The sequence below is a fragment of the Bufo gargarizans genome, chromosome 1, assembly GCF_014858855.1.
Source record: "Bufo gargarizans isolate SCDJY-AF-19 chromosome 1, ASM1485885v1, whole genome shotgun sequence".
Classification (NCBI taxonomy): Eukaryota; Metazoa; Chordata; class Amphibia; order Anura; family Bufonidae; genus Bufo; species Bufo gargarizans.
In genome coordinates this window covers 690776565-690795365 of record NC_058080.1, presented here as the reverse complement: position 1 = coordinate 690795365, position 18801 = coordinate 690776565, and the positions used below count along the sequence as shown (strand labels likewise).

The following is an 18801-nucleotide window of genomic DNA, read 5'->3' as shown; positions in this document are numbered from 1 at the left end:
GGGGATGCTGGAGATAGCTGATTGCTTGTACTTGGCTGTCTCTGACAGTCCTATAGAGCTGAAAGAAGTGTTGTACACGTATGCATGTGCAGTGGGCCCCGGCAGGACAGTAGTGGTGGTAGTAGCTATGATGGTGGTAGTTGTACACACAGTGGCAGTCCTCCTTCTGGGAGGTTGCATCCTGATTCCCTTGGGACACACTGACCCTTTAGGGGCTCCTGCCTAGTGGTGGCTGGCGTGCCTTTGGTGTTAGATGGATGAGTAGTAGGTTGCAAGCCAGGAGGACAAGGAGTAACATTATAAAGACATGCAGCAGGCACAGTGTTTCACAGAGTAGGCTTTTTCCAAAAGGCTGTATATAGAAGGTGGCAATGATGGTAGTAGTACTCACTGAGTCTCTCTATAGAAAAAAACAGCAATCTTGCCTAGTCTGCAGGGTGTAGTCCTAGATCGGATGTCCGTGTCAGAAGTGTGGCAGACGCCATAAGCAATAAACCCAGACCACAGGCAGTAAAGTCCAAAACCATAAGCGTGTGTTGCCTTTACTGACTCAAAGCATGGCCCTTACGATCCTCAACCATCTGTACAATTCAATGCTTCTTTCTTTCAGAGGTAGTTCTTTTCTTTCAGAAAATGCTTCTTTCTGGCAGCTTTTACTCTCAGGAGTGGTGTTCTCCTGGAGAAGAGTTCTCTTTCATGGCCTACTTGGCAGAGCACACCAAAGCAGGTCTTTACTCTAGCTTGGCTTGCTAGAAACTCCCTACAACCAGCCAGGGAAAATGGGACCAGCCCATGACCTGCCTGTTGTAACGAAGGCTGCCAGTTTAACTGTTTTCTACCTATACACAGCCTTTTTGGGTTAAATAGTACATAGAGGATATTCAGTATCACACTGAAAACTTTAACCACTTTAGTGATAAACTGTCTTGGTGCTAAGACACTTTCAGGGGGTTTTGTGGACTCCATGCTTTGACGGGTCAGAGCTGTTTTAGTAGCACGATGAGGGACCTACACAATTTTCGGCATGTTATGGCTGATCAGTGTAATGGGTATTGTCAGTTTACTCTCTCTAATCCATTATATCTTTATCTTGTCTTCCTTATACAGTGAAGCGAATTCTCATGCAACGGTTCAGCTATTCTACATCCAATATCTTGACATCAGATTAGGTCACCATGACCCAACCAACAGATCTTCAGAGGCCTTTCTGCAGCGCTGCTGACCTATGGAGATAACACGAACCATATTCATTATCGTCATTAATGTATCCTCCTACACAGAGGCGTATATTTCCCTCAATGAAGTCTTTAAATGGTCCCCTACCAACCATGTGCCACTTATAGCAAGCACCCTCTATTCAGAAGGCACACTGCTGCATGTGAGTGTCGCACCATGGGGCGTATTGAAATGGGTAGCACGCCATCTGTACAGATGCTGCATTATTTTATTAGTATCTGCTTTTTTTTTTTTTTGCCAGAGGGCTTTTGGAACCCCTTAGATCCAGGGTTTGGGTGTAACCGCTACCTCTGCACCTTCTATGAGGTCTCATGCACACGACCATGGTTTTGTCCACATCCGTATGTCTGTTCCACGGCCCCGCAAAAAAAATAGAACATGTCCTATTCTTGTCCGTTGCAGACAAGGATAGGACAGTACTACAGAGGGCAAGACGTTCCGCTCCGCAAAATGGGAACGCACACGTTGGTATCCGTGTTTTGTGGATCCGTGCATGAGCCATGTGATCCTGTTTCAACAAGATGTGCAATGGTAAAAATAAATGTCAAAGACAAATCCTGACATAGTTTTTTTTTCCTACAAAATACTTGCATTCCCAAAAATGTGCATCTTTTTTAGAACTCTGTTGTGCCATTCCTCTGTTACTCCTTCTTGAAATGTAGGACTATATTACATAGGAGTATATTGACCACTCTCCTTGTCAACGGCGGGTGTCTCTACATCAGGGTTTCTCAACTCCGGTCCTCGGGACCCACCTACCAGTCTGGATTTGAGACTATCCCACAGAATGAATACCTGTGGTAAGTCCTGATGCATTGACACTAATTATATCACCTGCTCAATACTAAGGAAATCCTGAAAACATGACTGGTAGGTGGGTCCCGAGGACCGGAGTTGAGAAACCCTGCTCTACATAGACATGATCCAATAGGTGCTGACTGTGTAGGGGCACACCTTTTTCATAAAGGGAATGGTGACACCCATTTGGCACAACACAGGCTTCTACGAAAAGATGCTCCAGAATGATGAAAGGGTGATACAAGTATTTACTTGTGGCAGAGTGATCCGGCAAGCAGTATGCCAACTGATGGCATTTGTAAGACTGATCAGGATCCTGATCAGTCTTAAAAATGCCTGATCAGTCAGAAAAATGCATTGAAATGCCGGATCCGGCATTTATTTTTTTCACCTTTTTTTTTTGGTCTGCACATGCGCAAACTGGAAGGACGGATCTGGCACTAATACATTCCTATGGAAAGAAATGCTGGATCCGGCATTCAGGCAAGTCTTCCATTTTTTTGGGCCAAAGATAAAACCGTCACATGCTGCGATTTTCTCTTTTGCCTGATCAGTCAACATGACTGAACTGAAGACATCCTGATGCATCCTGAACGGATTATTTTCCATTCAGAATGCATTAGGATAAAACTGATCAGTTCTTTTCCGGCATTGAGCCCTTTTGACGGAACTCAGTGCCGGAAAAGAAAAACGCTGGTGTGAAAGTAGCCTCAGACATGAGGTGTGTCTGTTTTTCTCTCACGCTACAGATAAAGATGCGCACATGTCCATCTGAATCAGACCTTCCTGGTAAAATATTAAAGGGGGTTTTCCATCTGGGATATTGATGGTATATTGTATAACTAGGATATGCCATCAATTTCTTATAGGTGTGGATCTCACCTCTGGGATCTGCTCCTGTCTCCAGAACAGCACCCCCAAAGTGACATAACACTGCCCATTCATGCCAGGCCCTCCATTCACTGCTATGGGACTTCCTAAAGCAACCCTTTAAGTGCACTTTCGATATAAAATGCTCAGTGTGCAGCGTGGACTGCAGAAATACACATCTAATATAACAGAAGGAAGAAACACTCAGTACAATACTCTGTAGGAGACTTCGGCAACGCAAGGCTATACAATACGGTATACGGGGCACACAGCTAGGTATCCTGCATGTGGTGCCCGTCTAATACCCCTGATCGTGGTCTCAGCCTGAGGTACATGCAGCTGCATGGTGTATATCTGTTACTTGAAACAAAATGAACCCAACCTAATAATGACAAAACCGACATCCAACAGTATCAAGGCACAGTTCCAAGCAGATGACGGTGTCATTCTTCCCCAATAGCAATGTATGGATAGCAGCAGTGATGGGAGTTGTGATACTCCTCTCTGCAGAACCATAGGCACGCTGTTGAGGCTTTTGGTAGATGTTCCTGTAATTCCCAGGCTGAGGAGCACAGACTTAAAAGGCTTCTCTATCTTTTCTGTCCTTTGGATAGGTCATCAGTAGGGATGAGCGAATCGACTTCGGATGAAACATCCGAAGTCGATTCATATAATACTTTGTTTGAATGCTGTACGGACAATCGATCCGTACAGTGTTAGAATGGATTGGCTATGAGCCGAAGTTCTTACTTTACAAAGTCTCGCGAGTCTTTGCATAATAACTTCATAAATAACTTTCAACTGTAAAAAACCTTATTACAGTAGAAATTGATTTATGAAGTTATTATGCAAAGTCTCGCGAGACTTTGTAAAGTAAGAACTTCGGCTCATAGCCAATCCATTCTAACACTGTACGGATCGCTTGCTCCGTACAGCATTCAAACAAAGCATTATGCGAATCGACTTTGGATGTTTCATCCGAAGTCGACTCGCTCATCCCTAGTCATCAGCATCTGATCGGTGGGGGTCCGACATCTGTTACCTCTACCAATCAGCTGTTTAAGAAGGCAGCCGGCGCTTGCAGTAGCACTGCGGTCTTCTCTTTGCTTTCCGCAGGCCAGTGACGTCAAGACGATTATCACTGGCCTGGGCACGGCTCAGCTCCATTGAAGTGAATGGGGCTGAGCTGAGCCCAGGCCACGTGACAGTAGCGATGTCACTGGCCTGCGGGAAGCAAAGAGATGGCCGCGGTGCTACTGCGAGCATCGCTGCCTTCTCAAACAGCTGATAAGAGGGGTTCCTGGGTGTCAGACTCCCGCCAATCAGATGTTGATGACCTATCCAAAGGATAGGATAGATCATCAGTAAACGTAGAGAACCCCTTTAAGTTACAGTTGGCCAAACCTTCTCAAAGCATGAAAGGGTGTATTAACAATATTCCCTCTCACTGCAGCAATGTCTCTCTTCCTCTAATGAACACAATACCTCTCAGCATGGGTCTCCAGTGCATGGCCTTTCAGATTCTAGACCTTCTTATATTCCTCTCTCTTTCTGGAGCACTTTTGGATGAAGTAGCCTAAGCTGCAGATGTCTCAGAGATGGAGGTTCTGTGAGCTTAGGCCTAGTGCTGAGGAGTAAACACATATAGGTCTGCCATCTTCCTCTGCTAGGCACACACTCTCTACTGACCAACTAATTAACTAGGGGGCGGACCCAGGTCCATCTCTTAGCAACCAAAAGTTGGTTTTGTCAAGGTGTTAACCCTTACTAATGCACAGTGCTGTTGGGTGCACAAATACAGTGAATCAGAACAATTTTACTCAACAATACAACATTTTAGCAGTTACCTTGTTCTGGGGTACTTCTTATCCACTGGACATGCAATAAATGTCCAATAGGTGAGGGACCCACCTTTGGAACCTTCCCAAAGTTAAGAACAGGGCTCTGTCACCCAGCGCCATGATTGGAGAAGGCCAAGCTTACTCAGCTGTTTTTGGAAGTCCCATAGCAGTGAATGGAGATAGCCAAGACTGTTCTTGAGATAGGTACGGATCCCACCTCAGGGACCTGCTCCTATCAGGAATTTACAGCATATCCTGAGCATGTGCTATGTAGGGATCTGTACTCACAATAGCAATCACAGATTTTCACAGAGACAGCGGTTCAAAGTCCAAACTGTGCTCTATTTGGTCACTTCAGCATAACAGAGTAGCATCCAAGTTATAGCGTCACTTGGTGCGGTGAAGTTATAGCACCAGCAAACATAACAAAAATAAACACCTGCCCATCTGGGCTCTAACTAATACACAGGCAATTCCTGTGTCACCTATAGAGTCCTGTTCATACCAGAGAAGATCAGCCAGTCACCAAACTCTAACCATAAAGGACAGCTCTCCAGACTTTATTCCCCCTAGACTGGCATTCTGGGGTCTGCTTTATTCCTCCAGTGATGGTCCCTACAGGCCTCACCTGGGATCACCTCGGGCTAGGGGAAAAACATGTAATGGAGGGGTGTGGACTGGGAAATCCCACCACCAAATCTATCTCCCAGTCCAAAGATATACAGCCCATATAAACCTAAATAAAGAGCTCCAGAAGACTACGTTCTGCTGAAGCAACTGCATCTTTCTGGATTTCTGCTATCTCACCCAACTGAGGAACCTGGGTGAGATACACACTCCCGCCACTACTTTCCCATACACATTACCACAGCTACTATAAGTGTCCAGATGGGACAACCCCTTTAATTATATAACTCTATATCCCAGACATTACACATAGGGACCCCTATACAGCACGCTCAATGTGACTCTGTTATCTGGATAAGAAGCTCAATGGTAAATAAGACTGTTCATTTTAATGTTAGCTCTGTGTGCAAAATGATGTGCAACTTATGCAAATACAATATAAATATAATATAGAAACTCAGTAATCAGTGGCTTTTTCACAGCAATGATAAATAATAATTTCAATGTCACGTAATATTCTGTATGGTGGTTGTATTATAACTAGTGTTGAGCGAACTTGTGTTTTTAGTTCGGCGTCTAAAGTTCGGGTTCGGGTTATCGAAGTATCCCGCTATGGATTCCGCTACCACGGACCATAACGGAATTTAGAATCCACAACAGGATACTTCGATAACCTGAACTCGAACTTTAGACGCCGAACTTAAAACACAAGTTCGCTCAACACTAATTATAACGGATTATGTTAAAGGAGATTTCCGGGATTATACATTGATGGCCCGGTCCTCTCGGGCTCAGCCGCAGGTCTGGCTTTGCAGGGTGCTTTAAATCAGCAATAATACTAGGACCCCTACTGATCACACATTTATGGCCTCGGTTACAGCATCAATGTTTTTTTTCTGGGAAAACCCCTTTAAAAATAGAAGCAATGCTTTACATTATACTGCTATATATCCATTGTAATATACTGTGTTTTATTACAGGGCTATAGGAGCTTTGCGCAGTATACTCTCACACTGTTTATAGGTGACACCAAGGCTATTGTAAATTAAATAATTGACACAGAATCTTATTATTTATTTTTCTATTCCTTTGACTAGTTTCAATGGTTTTCACTTTCATCTTTTTTTTTATATACTGTATGCTATAGATAGGGTACCAGTTGAGGAAAGTGTATATACGATATAATCAGTGCTGGCAGCAGCAGACCCAACTGGTAAGGCTAGTTTCACACTAGCGGCAGGGGACTCGGGCAGGCTGTCCCGGAGGGTGCCCCTAGTTCACGTGTGCCCCCGAACTGCCGCTCCGTTCCCATTGACTATAGCACGGCAGCGCAGGCTGAGAGGCGGCCGGACTAAAAGTATGCAGCACCCTAACACCCAGATAGACCATTATTGAAGACTGCCTGCAATTTATGTCATAACTCCTAGTAGGAATAATAGAGGAATCGCACAACATAAAGTCATAAGAATAGATGCTCCAGAATTGTTATTATTTGAAAAAAGCAAGTAGTTCCTAAAACAGACCTGTCAGGAGAGGTGACGGCATGAAAAGAGTTTGGTCGGCGCTCGGGGCTAGCAGTGCATGTGGGAAGATGTGTTACCGGTCTTCTGCGATAACAAGTGATCCCGGCCCTCACACCTCTCTGCTTCAATATACTTTTATTTCCACAACATAAACCGTTAGGACACTGTCACGGCCACGGTTATGGTCGTGACTCCTTGGGAGCCGCATACAGTTGCCCGCGGTTTGGGTAGTTGTTTCAACCGCAGCTTGAGACTTGACGTTGTTTGTCTCAAGTGCGGTTGCCGCGGACAACAGCTATGTGTGCGGTTCCCTTGGAGTTGTGTGCGTGTGTGGATGCACGTTTGTATGTCTGGTGTGCACTTTGTGATGTCTGGTGTGCACTTTGACACTTTCCTTTCACTGTGGCTGCCCGTGGCACCGTTTGGTATGTTGTACATGTGGTGGCAGTGTCCCGGCCTTCGGGCTGTCTCCCAGGACGGCTGCCACGCATGTCGTTGCCTGCGGTAACAGCCACAGTGTGATTAGTTTGGACACTTTCCCTTTAAGGTGATGTTTCCCTTCTGTGGTGCTGGAAGGGTTAACTCCCTTCCCAGTGTGTGTGTGATGTCACTGGGTGTGTCCGACTGTGGGGTGTGGCTTCTTGGTCTATATAGCCTGTGTGTTTGGCATGGCTCAGTAGGTTGCTTCAGTCATCCTTGGCTGGAGCAGCCTCCTGTGCATATGACCTGCCAGTGAGAGCCACCCCTGTGGTCATAAAGTATTGTCGTGTTGTTGATGTCTTTATGTGTGTGATGTTGTATGTTGTTCTGTTGGGACCTTCCTATGTTTTGGTGCAGCTTACGGTTCTGGATTCCTGTCTGCTCAGGGATCCAGTCAGCAAGGCTGTGGCAGGTTGGTGGAACTTGGTGTTCGCCTGCCATTCCCGTAAGGCTGTTTATGTCCCCCTTTTCCCAACAGCTTGGCCATTGAGACTCCTGCTCCTCCGTGCCTAGGAGGAGTAGGTCGTCTTACCCAGCTCCTAGCTCAGGGACCTGCGGGGGTAAGTCAGGGCTCCGAGGTTCCTGCGCATGGGTCCTCCTACCATCAAGCTCGGCCCATGCAGGTTAGGAGTTAGGGTCAGGGTAGGGACGCTGTAGGAGGTGACCTGCTCCCTATCCTGTTCTCATGGCCGAGTAGCCACTACATCATCTGGCATCGCACGGCTGAGGATTCTCCCCCATCCTCAGCCGTGACAGACACGTTTTGATTGAAAAAGTCTCAGCACGGGCCGAAATGCGTCCTTATGTAATGGATTATGTTGTGGAGATAAAAGTATATTGAAGTGAAGGAGAGGTGACAGGTCCTTTTTAGAGGGTTGTGTCATCACAGACAACCACACTCCTGGGAATTATGATGATCAGCTGATCACAGAGGGTCAGGCTCTTGACACCCTCAGCAAACTGTTGATTTCTCCATAAGGATTGCCTCCATTGCTGGCTAGCTTCATTTTTCCATCACATTATACACTGCTCGTTTCCATGGTTATGACCACCCTGCAAATCATCAGCAGTGGTCGTGCTTGTACACTATAGAAAAAAGCACCAACCTATGCGTACTCCCATGGCACCAGAGAGTCCAGGACCAAAGAGGAAACAATATGGACAGTCACAATACATTAGTAAGTGACTTGTATAAAATTTATCTACATGATAAATGCCACTTGCTGGAGAGAGACAACTGCTTTAAGGCTAGTTTCACACTAATGCCTTTGGATCCAGCAGGGAACAGCCTGCCTACTTTCTCAGCATTCCGGCATTACCGGACGCTACTGTGTTGCCATCCGGCCCCATTAACTATAAAGGGGACCAGTGGAGATCCGGCCACAACCCAGCAAATATGCAGAGAATCTTACAGACTAAGGCCTCATGCACACGACTGTGCCGTTTTTTGTGGTCTGCAAACCGCGGATCTGCAAAAAACGGAAGCTGCCCGCAAGTTGCGGAACGGGCGGTCCATTGTAGACATGCCTATTCTTGTCTGCAAAACGGACAAGAATAGGACATGCTAATTTTTTTTTGCGAGGCCTCGGAACGGAGCAACGGATGTGGACAGCACACGGAGTGCTGTCCACATCTTTTGCGGCCCCATAGAAGTGAATGGGTCCGCACCTGAGCTGCAAAAAAAAACTGCGGCTCAGATGCAGACCATAACTACGGTCGTGTGCATGAGGCCTAAAACTGGCCATATCTTCGCCTATCCCCATTATAGTTAAGGGAGCCGGCAGGTTTCAGGTAGCGTCCGGCAGTGTCGGTTCCAGACATCTCCATCTAAGGGCTCATGCACACGACCATATGTATTTTGCGGTCTGCAAAAAATACGGATGACATCCGTGTGCATTCCATATTTCACGGAACAACCGGCCCCTAATAGAACAGTCCTATCCTTGTCCGTAATTTTTTTGCGGAACGGACATATGGAAACGGAATGCACACAGAGTAACCTCCGTTTTTTTTTGCAAACCCATTGAAATTAATGGTTTCGCATATGGTCTGCAAAAAAAACGGAACGGACACAAAAAGAAAATACGTTCATGTGCATGAGCCCTAAGGCTGGGTTCACATCACGTTTTATGCCTCTGTTTGACATATATGCTACAAAAAAGGATACAAAAACGTAGCACACCACGTTCTTGTATCCTGCACAGTCCAGTAAAAAAAAGTGTATATTTCTTTTAAGAATGGTAAAAAAATATATGTTTTAGTTTTTTTACAATGGAACTCTATGGTAAACAGATGCCACTGTATGGCATCAGTCTGAGGAATATGTTTAACGTATACGTTTTTGTATACATTGAAAGGATGAGAAAAAACGTCATGTGAACCACTCTTAGGCTGGTGTGAAACTAGCCTATCCTGGGCATCTGAGAACGCATCCGTTTCCAACTCATCGCTCCCCCCCCCCTCCTTTTCCATAACAACACTTACAATAAAAGTATATTATTTATCCCCTACAGTGAACCTCATTTAAAAAAATCCCAAATTACTGTTTGTTTTTTTATTCATTCGCGTTCCCAATAATGCAATAAAGAATAATAAAAATGTTGTACATATACCGCCAAATGGTACCAATGATGACTACAACCTGCCCGGCAAAAAACAAGCTCTGTCAATAAATTTTTTTATGGCTCTTAGAATTTGGCGTTTGAGTGCAAAGAGCCGGCCGCCACCATCTTGATTGAAGATCCAGCACGAAATCCTGTACGCGGTGATGTATGACATCACCACGCAAGCCGATGTCATCACGGGCTGCGCAAGATTTCACACTGGATCTTCAATAAAGATGGCGGCGGCCGACTCGCCGCGATCACATGGATGAGCTAAGTATGATTTTTTTTTACACTGTAATATTAATGTCAGATGCCACAATCAGCGATGAACGTGGAATCTGAGGGGTACAATGACTGGGGCGGCACCATTGCCAATCACTGTCATTGTGCCCGCTACTCACAAAGAAATACAGGAACACATCAGGAACATAAAAAAGGGTTTAGAAACCCACAGCATTTCATTCCATTTCAAAAAAAGAACGTGCAAGCAAGCCCTTTGGACTCAAATTTGTAGGGCTGGAGCTAATGAAGACCAACTGGAGGGGAGAAGACCCTTTGGCCCCTTTCACACAAGCAAGTTCTACGCATTGGGCTCACATCGTGTGACATCGAGAGCATCAGCCCTGACCTCCCAGCACTGACGGGTCGCGTAGTATTATATTTATTTATGTTGCCATGTAACCCTTAGGCCCCTTACAGACGAGCGTTCCTCCCGCAGCAAGTCCGCATCACAGCACCCCGTCTGACCTCCCATCGCTGCCGGGAGTCACATAGCATTATATTGATTTATGATGCTATGTAACCCTTACAGTTCTGGAATGTATTGGATAACACTAGCATAATGGGGACACTGTTGGACGCTTGGGGTGTGCAGGGGTCAGTAGTACCGGGTGTTACGGAATGAACGGGGGGTAGTGTGGCTGTGAGTGCGGGGGCCAACAGGTCGTCGGGGGTGCCGTTACAGGGGTACGGATACGGATGGGGGTCAGGGAAAGTGAGGGTGGTAAGGAAAAGGACGGGGGGGGGGGGGGGGAGCCGCATTTAGATGACGCGGCGAGAGGGGAGGTGTATGTTTGCTTTGAGGGGCCTCTGGGGGCCCACTTAAAGATAGAGGTGAAAGAAAAAATCTGGAACGTGGACTTTTTTTATTGCTCCCGCTGGAACGGTTTAATTTGAATAGGAAGAGGAAGGATGATAAAAAGGAAGACGAGGATAGGCAGCGGTACCGTTTGATTCCGCTGACTTTTTCCAACTGGATGCCGGCATTTGTGATCCTGGCCAGTGTCATTAGGGAGAAGGCGCAGGAGAATTGTTCCGTGCTATTCTGTTATCTGGACGCAATCTGTCAATTTTGCCAAACTGAAAGTACTGCCCATGCTGCCCACCTGCTTCCCTACGGGCTCGTCGGTAGCCAAGTGAATCTTCCCTTGCCCACCTCAGCTGCTGCCATTGGCTGCCTGTGTATTTCAGCCTAGCAGGGCCTGCAGAGGTAGAAAAGAATGCGGCTTGGGGATTTAACATCAGGAAGCATCGTTGTGCGCCCCTCCCCCTGCCACCACGCCTAGAGGAAGAAGGCACGAAGACAGAGCACATCAGAACCGTAGGTACCTTTTCTATCTGCGATGCACCCCTGACCAGCTCCCCCTGAGTTACATGCACCCCTGACCAGCGCCCCCTGCGTTACATGCACCCCTGACCAGCGCCCCCTGCGTTACATGCACCCCTGACCAGCGCTCCCTGAGTTACATGCACCCCTGACCAGCGCCCCCTGCGTTACATGCACCCCTGACCAGCGCCCCCTGCGTTACATGCACCCCTGACCAGCGCCCCCTGCGTTACATGCACCCCTGACCAGCCCCCTGAGTTACACGCACCCCTGACCAGCGCCCCCTGCGTTACATGCACCCCTGACCAGCGCCCCCTTGTGTTACAAGCCCCCCTGACCGCCGCACTCTGCGTTACATGCATCCCTGACCAGTGCCCCCTGCGTTACATGCACCCCTGACTGCCGCACCCTTAGTTACCATAACCCCTGACCAGCGCCCCCTTGCATTAAAAGCACCACTGACTAGCGCACCTTGCGTTACACGCACCCCTGACCGCCGCATTCTGCGTTACAAGCAGAATAACTAGTATTAGTTGCACACACCAACAACACCCACAGGGTTATTTCACAAGAGGGTGAAGAGTTTGGAGAAGTCAGGAGAAGAGAACAATCTAGGACAACATACAGTAGCTGATTAGAAACAAATTCTCCAACTCAGCTCACTTTCCTATTCAGTTATGCTGTCCTAGACCTAGATTGTTCCCTTCTCCAAACTCTTCAGTAAGCCTGTGAGCGTCTGTTCATTGGTCTTCTTTAGTGACATGTTTAACATATGGGATTATTTACACGGCCCTGGTGTTTGCTGAAACTGCTATAAAGAAAAGTTTTGGAGAGTTTCTCTCTTCCTCAGGTCTGAAGCAAAACCGAGGAAGAAAGGAAAACTCTTGAAAGCTTCTCTTTTAAGTATTAGGTCAGTACAATAAAAAGGTATCCCCGCGTACCGCAAAACTCTCGTATATCTTATTTATATACACTTATTTAGTTTTTTTCAGTAGTATAATTAAGTGGTAAAAATTATTAGTGCCCCACCATTTTTGACTGTGGTATCTTATGTGCCCCCCCCCCATATATTGTTCCTAAAGTCGCCACTGCTCAGTGGTAATTAACCCTGTGAGAATTAGAAAGTCATGTACAGCAGCGACCGCACATGTCCTCTGAATTCAACTGCTGTGGCCCACATCTCACCTCCTAGGCCCTCTGCTCCATATCTTAAATAGAATGGCATCTAATGATGGCCACAACAGAAGGACAGCTTTTGGGGCAGTATATGGTGCTGCGCTGTGGTATATGGTTCTGCTGGGACAGTATTTTGCGCTAAGGTATTGCCGGCCCCGTCTATTTGGGTTGCCCCGCCTTCTGTTAATTTGGACACCCCTGCCACAAGGGGCCCACTTTTAGTTTTTTTTCTAGGGCCACTATAAGTTCCCAGTCCGCCCGTGGCACATGAATTACAAACATCTCCTAACAACCATCAGTAAAAAACGCATTTCACCCGGATGTTTTCCGTTTTTCACATAAGCCCCATTCACTTCTATGGGACCAGGGCTGTGTGAAAAACGCAGAATATAGAACATACTGCGATTTTCTTGTAACACAGAACTGATGTGTGAAAAACAACGCTCCTGTGCCCAGACCCATAGGAATGAATGGATCAGGATTCAGTGCGGGTGCGGTGTACACTTCACGCATTGCATCCATACGGAAAACTCGCTCGTCTGAAAGGGACCTTACTCAGCTGTTCTTGTAACTCCCATAGAAGTGAATGGAGGATTCTGGGAGTTGTAGTTTCAGAACTGCTGGAGTGCCCTATTATGCTCCTAGCACTGCCCGACATTCTGTGTTTCTAGTCTGATGCCTTGACTCTTCAGCGTTCCTGCCAGCTAGGGAATGTGAATCTACACAATAATTCCTAATATTACTAATTGTGCGCATTCAGATTCCCTAGGGATCCTTTTCTGTGGTTATTTAATGATGGTCACTCTCATTTGGTTTTGTGTTAATACCGCACCAGACACGGGGTGATTTAACAGTGAACACAATGGTTGTATTCAGGGTTAATTTGACCCAATATTTTATCTTGTAAACTTTTTGTGCCAGGTTTCAAACTAAGAATAAAAGTTAGGTTAATACACCCCTATTTTGGGATTCTGTGCATATTGGCTGTAGGGCTTTCATCACCCTACATCCCCACATAGCATTATAGACTTTTTGGGATATTCATTGTAGGTTTTCATTTGGCAAAAGCAATAAAACGTAAAAAAAAAAAAAAAAAACGAAATTTGGCCCGCTATAACTGTACTGACCTAGATAATTACTAGTTATTTATGGTGCATAGTGAACATCACAAAATTTTGTCAGAATAATTTTTATTGTTTTTTTCATTGGTAAAGAAAACTATTCTTACATACATATACAATAGAACAGTAAAAGCAAGTCAATTTGCGCTGTCGACAAGTCATTTGAATAACAGCTTCTACATGTATCATAGTTGGCTCTGCATACAATAGGTCTCAGTTACATCGTTATAAATCAAGTATGCAAATGGGATTCAAGGAAGATGAAAACTAATACATAAAAGAAGAAATAAAGAAAAGAAGTAAAACATGATGTAAAACTAACATCCCTCAAACATTTCACAGCACTAGGAAGGACAGGGGCGTCACATCCTTCAAGCAGAACAAGATTACGAACTTTGAAGACCTCCAAAAGAGCTTTAATCTAACCAACAGAGATAAACCTACCTATATTACCCTAAAAAATATCTGGGAAAAATATCCTAATATAGAAATGTATTTACCACACAACCTAACAAACCTGTTAGACATATCACCTAGCCGACAAACTACAAAAAATGTCAAAGTGGTCTATGAGTCAGCAAATAATGATATATCACAAGACAAAAATGGGAAACAGACTTGAATAAACCCTTGAGCACATACCAATGGAGTAAAGCTACTACCTGCACCAACCATAGAGAACAATATTTTAAGATAATATCTAGGTGGCACTATACACCAGTTAAGCCGCATACATTTTACAATATATGTGTTGGAGGAATTGCAGCCCATGTGGTGCCCTATTCCATATCTTTAGGACATGTCCAAAGTCAGGAAAGTTAAAGAGGGACATACAGACGTGGACAAAATTGTTGGTACCCTTTGGTCAATGAAAGAAAAAGTCACAATGGTCACAGAAATAACTTTAATCTGACAAAAGTAATAATAAATTAAAATTCTATAAATGTTAACCAATGAAAGTCAGACATTGTTTTTCAACCATGCTTCAACAGAATTATGTAAAAAAATAAACTCATGAAACAGGCATGGACAAAAATGATGGTACCCCTAGAAAACACAGAACATAATGTGACCAAAGGGACATGTTAATTCAAGGTGTGTCCACTAATTAGCATCACAGGTGTCTACAACCTTGTAATCAGCCATTGGGCCTATATATATGGCTCCAGGTAATCACTGTGTTGTTTGGTGATATGGTGTGTACCACACTCGACATGGACCAGAGGAAGCAAAGGAAAGAGCTGTCTCAAGAGATCAGAAAGAAAATTATAGACAAGCATGTTAAAGGTAAAGGCTATAAGACCATCTCCAAGCAACTAGATGTTCCTGTGAGTACAGTTGCACATATTATTCATAAGTTTAAGATCCATGGGACTGTAGCCAACCTCCCTGGACGTGGCCGCAGGAGGAAAATTGATGACAAATCTAAGAGACGGATAATCCGAATGGTAACAAAAGAGCCTAGAAAGACTTCTAAAGAGATTCAAGGTGAACTTCATGCTCAAGGAACATCAGTGTCAGATCGCACCATCCGTCGTTGTTTGAGCCAAAGTGGACTACATGGGAGACGACCAAGGAGGACACCATTGTTGAAAACGAATCATAAAAAAGCAAGACTGGAATATGCCAAACTACATGTTGACAAGCCACAAAGCTTCTGGGAGAATGTCCTGTGGACAGATGAGACAAAAATCGAAGTTTTTGCCAAGGCACATCAGCTGTATGTTCACAGACGAAAAAATGAAGCATATCAAGAAAAGAACACTGTCCCTACTGTGAAACATGGAGGAGGCTCTGTTATGTTCTGGGGCTGCTTTGCTGCGTCTGGCACAGGGTGTCTTGAATCTGTGCAGGGTACAATGAAATCTCAAGACTATCAAGGAATTCTAGAGAGAAATGTACTAGCCAGTGTCAGAAAGCTTGGTCTCAGTCGCAGGTCATGGGTCTTGCAACAGGACAATGACCCAAAACACACCGCTAAAAACACCCAAGAATGGCTAAGAGGAAAAAATTGGACTATTCTAAAGTGGCCTTCTATGAGCCCTGACCTCAATCCTATTGAGCATCTTTGGAAGGAGCTGAAACATGCAGTCTGGAAAAGGCACCCTTCAAACCGGACACAACTGGAGCAGTTTGCTCATGAGGAGTGGGCCAAAATACCTGCTGAGAGGTGCAGATGTCTCATTGACAGTTACAGGAAGCGTTTGATTGCAGTGATTGCCTCAAAAGGTTGCGCAACAAAATATTAAGTTAGGGGTACCATCATTTTTGTCCATGCCTGTTTCATGAGTTTATTTTTTTACATAATTCTGTTGAAGCATGGTTGAAAAACAATGTCTGACTTTCATTGGTTAACATTTATAGAATTTTAATTTATTATTACTTTTGTCAGATTAAAGTTATTTCTGTGACCATTGTGACTTTTTCTTTCATTGACCAAAGGGTACCAACAATTTTGTCCACGTCTGTACATGAACTAATCCACATGATAGCAGGCAAACACATTTTGCTCACTCCGGAAATAGCCTTATTAAATATAGGAATGGAAGCGATAGACCCATTAGTCCAAACACCCATAATGCATATTTTCATTACTTATCGCACATTGTTAGCAAAACATTGGAAAACGAACATAATTTCTAAAGTCAGTGACGTTACAGAATTGGTATCTAAAAACTACATAAACAAACAAATATATGCAACGATTAGGGGCAAAAGAGGCATCATGGGAAAAAAAAATGAACATCACAAAATTTAAAAGGTAAAACGCCAATGGCAAAATTGCTGTTTCTTTACATTTCCACCAATAAAAATTAATCAATGAGTTACGTGTACTCTAAAATTAAAATTATACATTTCCTGCAAAATACAAGCCCTTCTATGGATATACTGACATATTAATAAAAAATAAAATAAAAAATAAAATATATATATATGAAAGATTCCACAGCACTTCCAAAAATAAATAGTGTGTTCATTACACCAGACGCTGGCATCTGGTGTAATAAACAAATTATTTATTTTTGGAAGCGCTGTGGGATTTTTCATTTTTATATTTATCTGGATGTCGGATCACTTCCGCAGCCGCTGGCACTCCGTTTTTCTACCTTGTTTGCAGTGCTGCCCAGCATATCATTTTATATACTGTATATATATATATATATATTATATATTTAAAACGCACTTGGACGCTAAGACCCAAAACAGGCACGTCACTAAGGGGTTAAATTTACTAAAGCAAGTCCAAAGCACGTGAAATGAAACAAAATATATACATTTTCTTAAATAAATAAAAATAGCATTTTCAGAGGAATACCAGCAGATGGCGCAAGAGTCTATGCAATGAACCCCTGTTTGATGCGTCACAATTAGTTCCGTCAGCTGGGATTATTATGTGAGTGCGGCCTGTTCCCCGTGTATGAGGCAGCGGCACGCCATGAAAATAATGATTATGCCGTATAGTCCAGGTTGTGTCATATATATGTGCTAGACGTATACTGTATATGGTGTGCGCTGTCTTTCTACATTAATGACTGACCGTCCCTAATAATTATGTAAATCAGAAGCACGACTCTGGAAACACATGGTGGTTTCATTGGGTTTTGCGCTGAATTAGGGGTGCCATTACTTTGACCCTTTCCTTGTTTGCTGTTAAAGAGAACCTGTCACCTGTCTGTTTTAGGGCTCATGCACACAAACGTATTTTTTTCCCGTTTCTGTGCCGTATGTGGATGCATTCACTTTAACAGGTCCGCATAAAAAACGTAATTCTGTTTCCGTATGTCCACAAGGCCATTCAGCAAAAAACTAGAACATGTCCTATTCTTGTCCACGTTACGGACAAGGATAGGACTTTTCTATTAAGGCCCGGCTGTTTCATTCCGCAAAGTGCAGAATGCAGACGTCCGGCAATTTGCAGACCGCAAATCAGACTATGGACGTGTCCATGAGCTCTTAACTACTTGCATCCCTTATGATTCTATGTTGTGCTGTTCCTTTACTACGCCTACTATAATTTTATGGATGAAGTGCTAGCAGTTGAGGGTGCGTCCCTGCACAGTCTGACACTGGCAGCTCTGATTGGATGGTGTCAGACTGTGCACGGACACCCCCCACAGACATGTCAGGAGAGGGGACAGGTCCTTTCTGAAGTCCCTACTAGGCAAAGGTGTCCTAGACTATACTGCAGGTCGACTTTCCCATTTAGGCTGATATCACATCTGCCTAATGAATCCTGTTCTCCCAATCCGTCATAGAACAGAAAAACAGAATACAAACCGTGATCATATGACGGACACCAATGGACCCCTCCCTCATAATGACATCCATTGGGTTTAAGGCCTCCTGCACACGAACGTGTGCGCCCGTGGCCGTGCTGCTGGCCCCAATGCACAAACACCGACCATTCACTTTAATGGGTCCGCGTAACGCCCGTTCCGTAAAAAGATAGGACATGTTCTATCTTTTTGCGGAACGGAAGTACGGGACAAAACCCGACAGAAGCACTCCATAGTGCTTCGGTAGGGTTCCATTCCATGCTTCTGTTCCGCATCTTCGGATTGGATCCGCTCCAATGAACCGAAGTTAGTTATTCAAAAAGTCATGCGAGACTTTGTTGAATAACTTCAGTAGTTGATTTTTAGTGGGTTAATCTTGGTTTCTATCATTTTACTGGAAATCATAGCGCTCTATACAGCACTAAATTTTCCATCAAATGTGAACCTGTAATGGAGATCGGACATTGATAAATTTGGAATGCACACGACTGTATTTGTTGATCTGCATTCATTTCAATGGGCCCGCACTATGTGCTGTTGGCATCCATATGTCTGTTCTGCTGTCCCGCCCAAAAAGTCCTATTCTTGTCCATTTTGCAGACAATAGGCATTTTAAGAACAGGACGGGATGTGTGGAATG

General features: G+C 44.5%; 1 protein-coding gene across 1 annotated transcript in view; it reads left to right on the top strand.

Annotated features, from left to right (window-relative positions):
- EMB (embigin) overlaps positions 1-2411 on the top strand; it is a 37475-nt gene extending 35064 nt beyond the window's left edge. The window contains exon 9 of the mRNA XM_044276221.1: positions 1108-2411. The gene's annotated coding sequence lies outside the window, so the exon portion shown is untranslated. The remainder of the gene's footprint in view (positions 1-1107) is intronic.
- The last annotated feature ends 16390 nt before the right edge of the window (positions 2412-18801 follow it).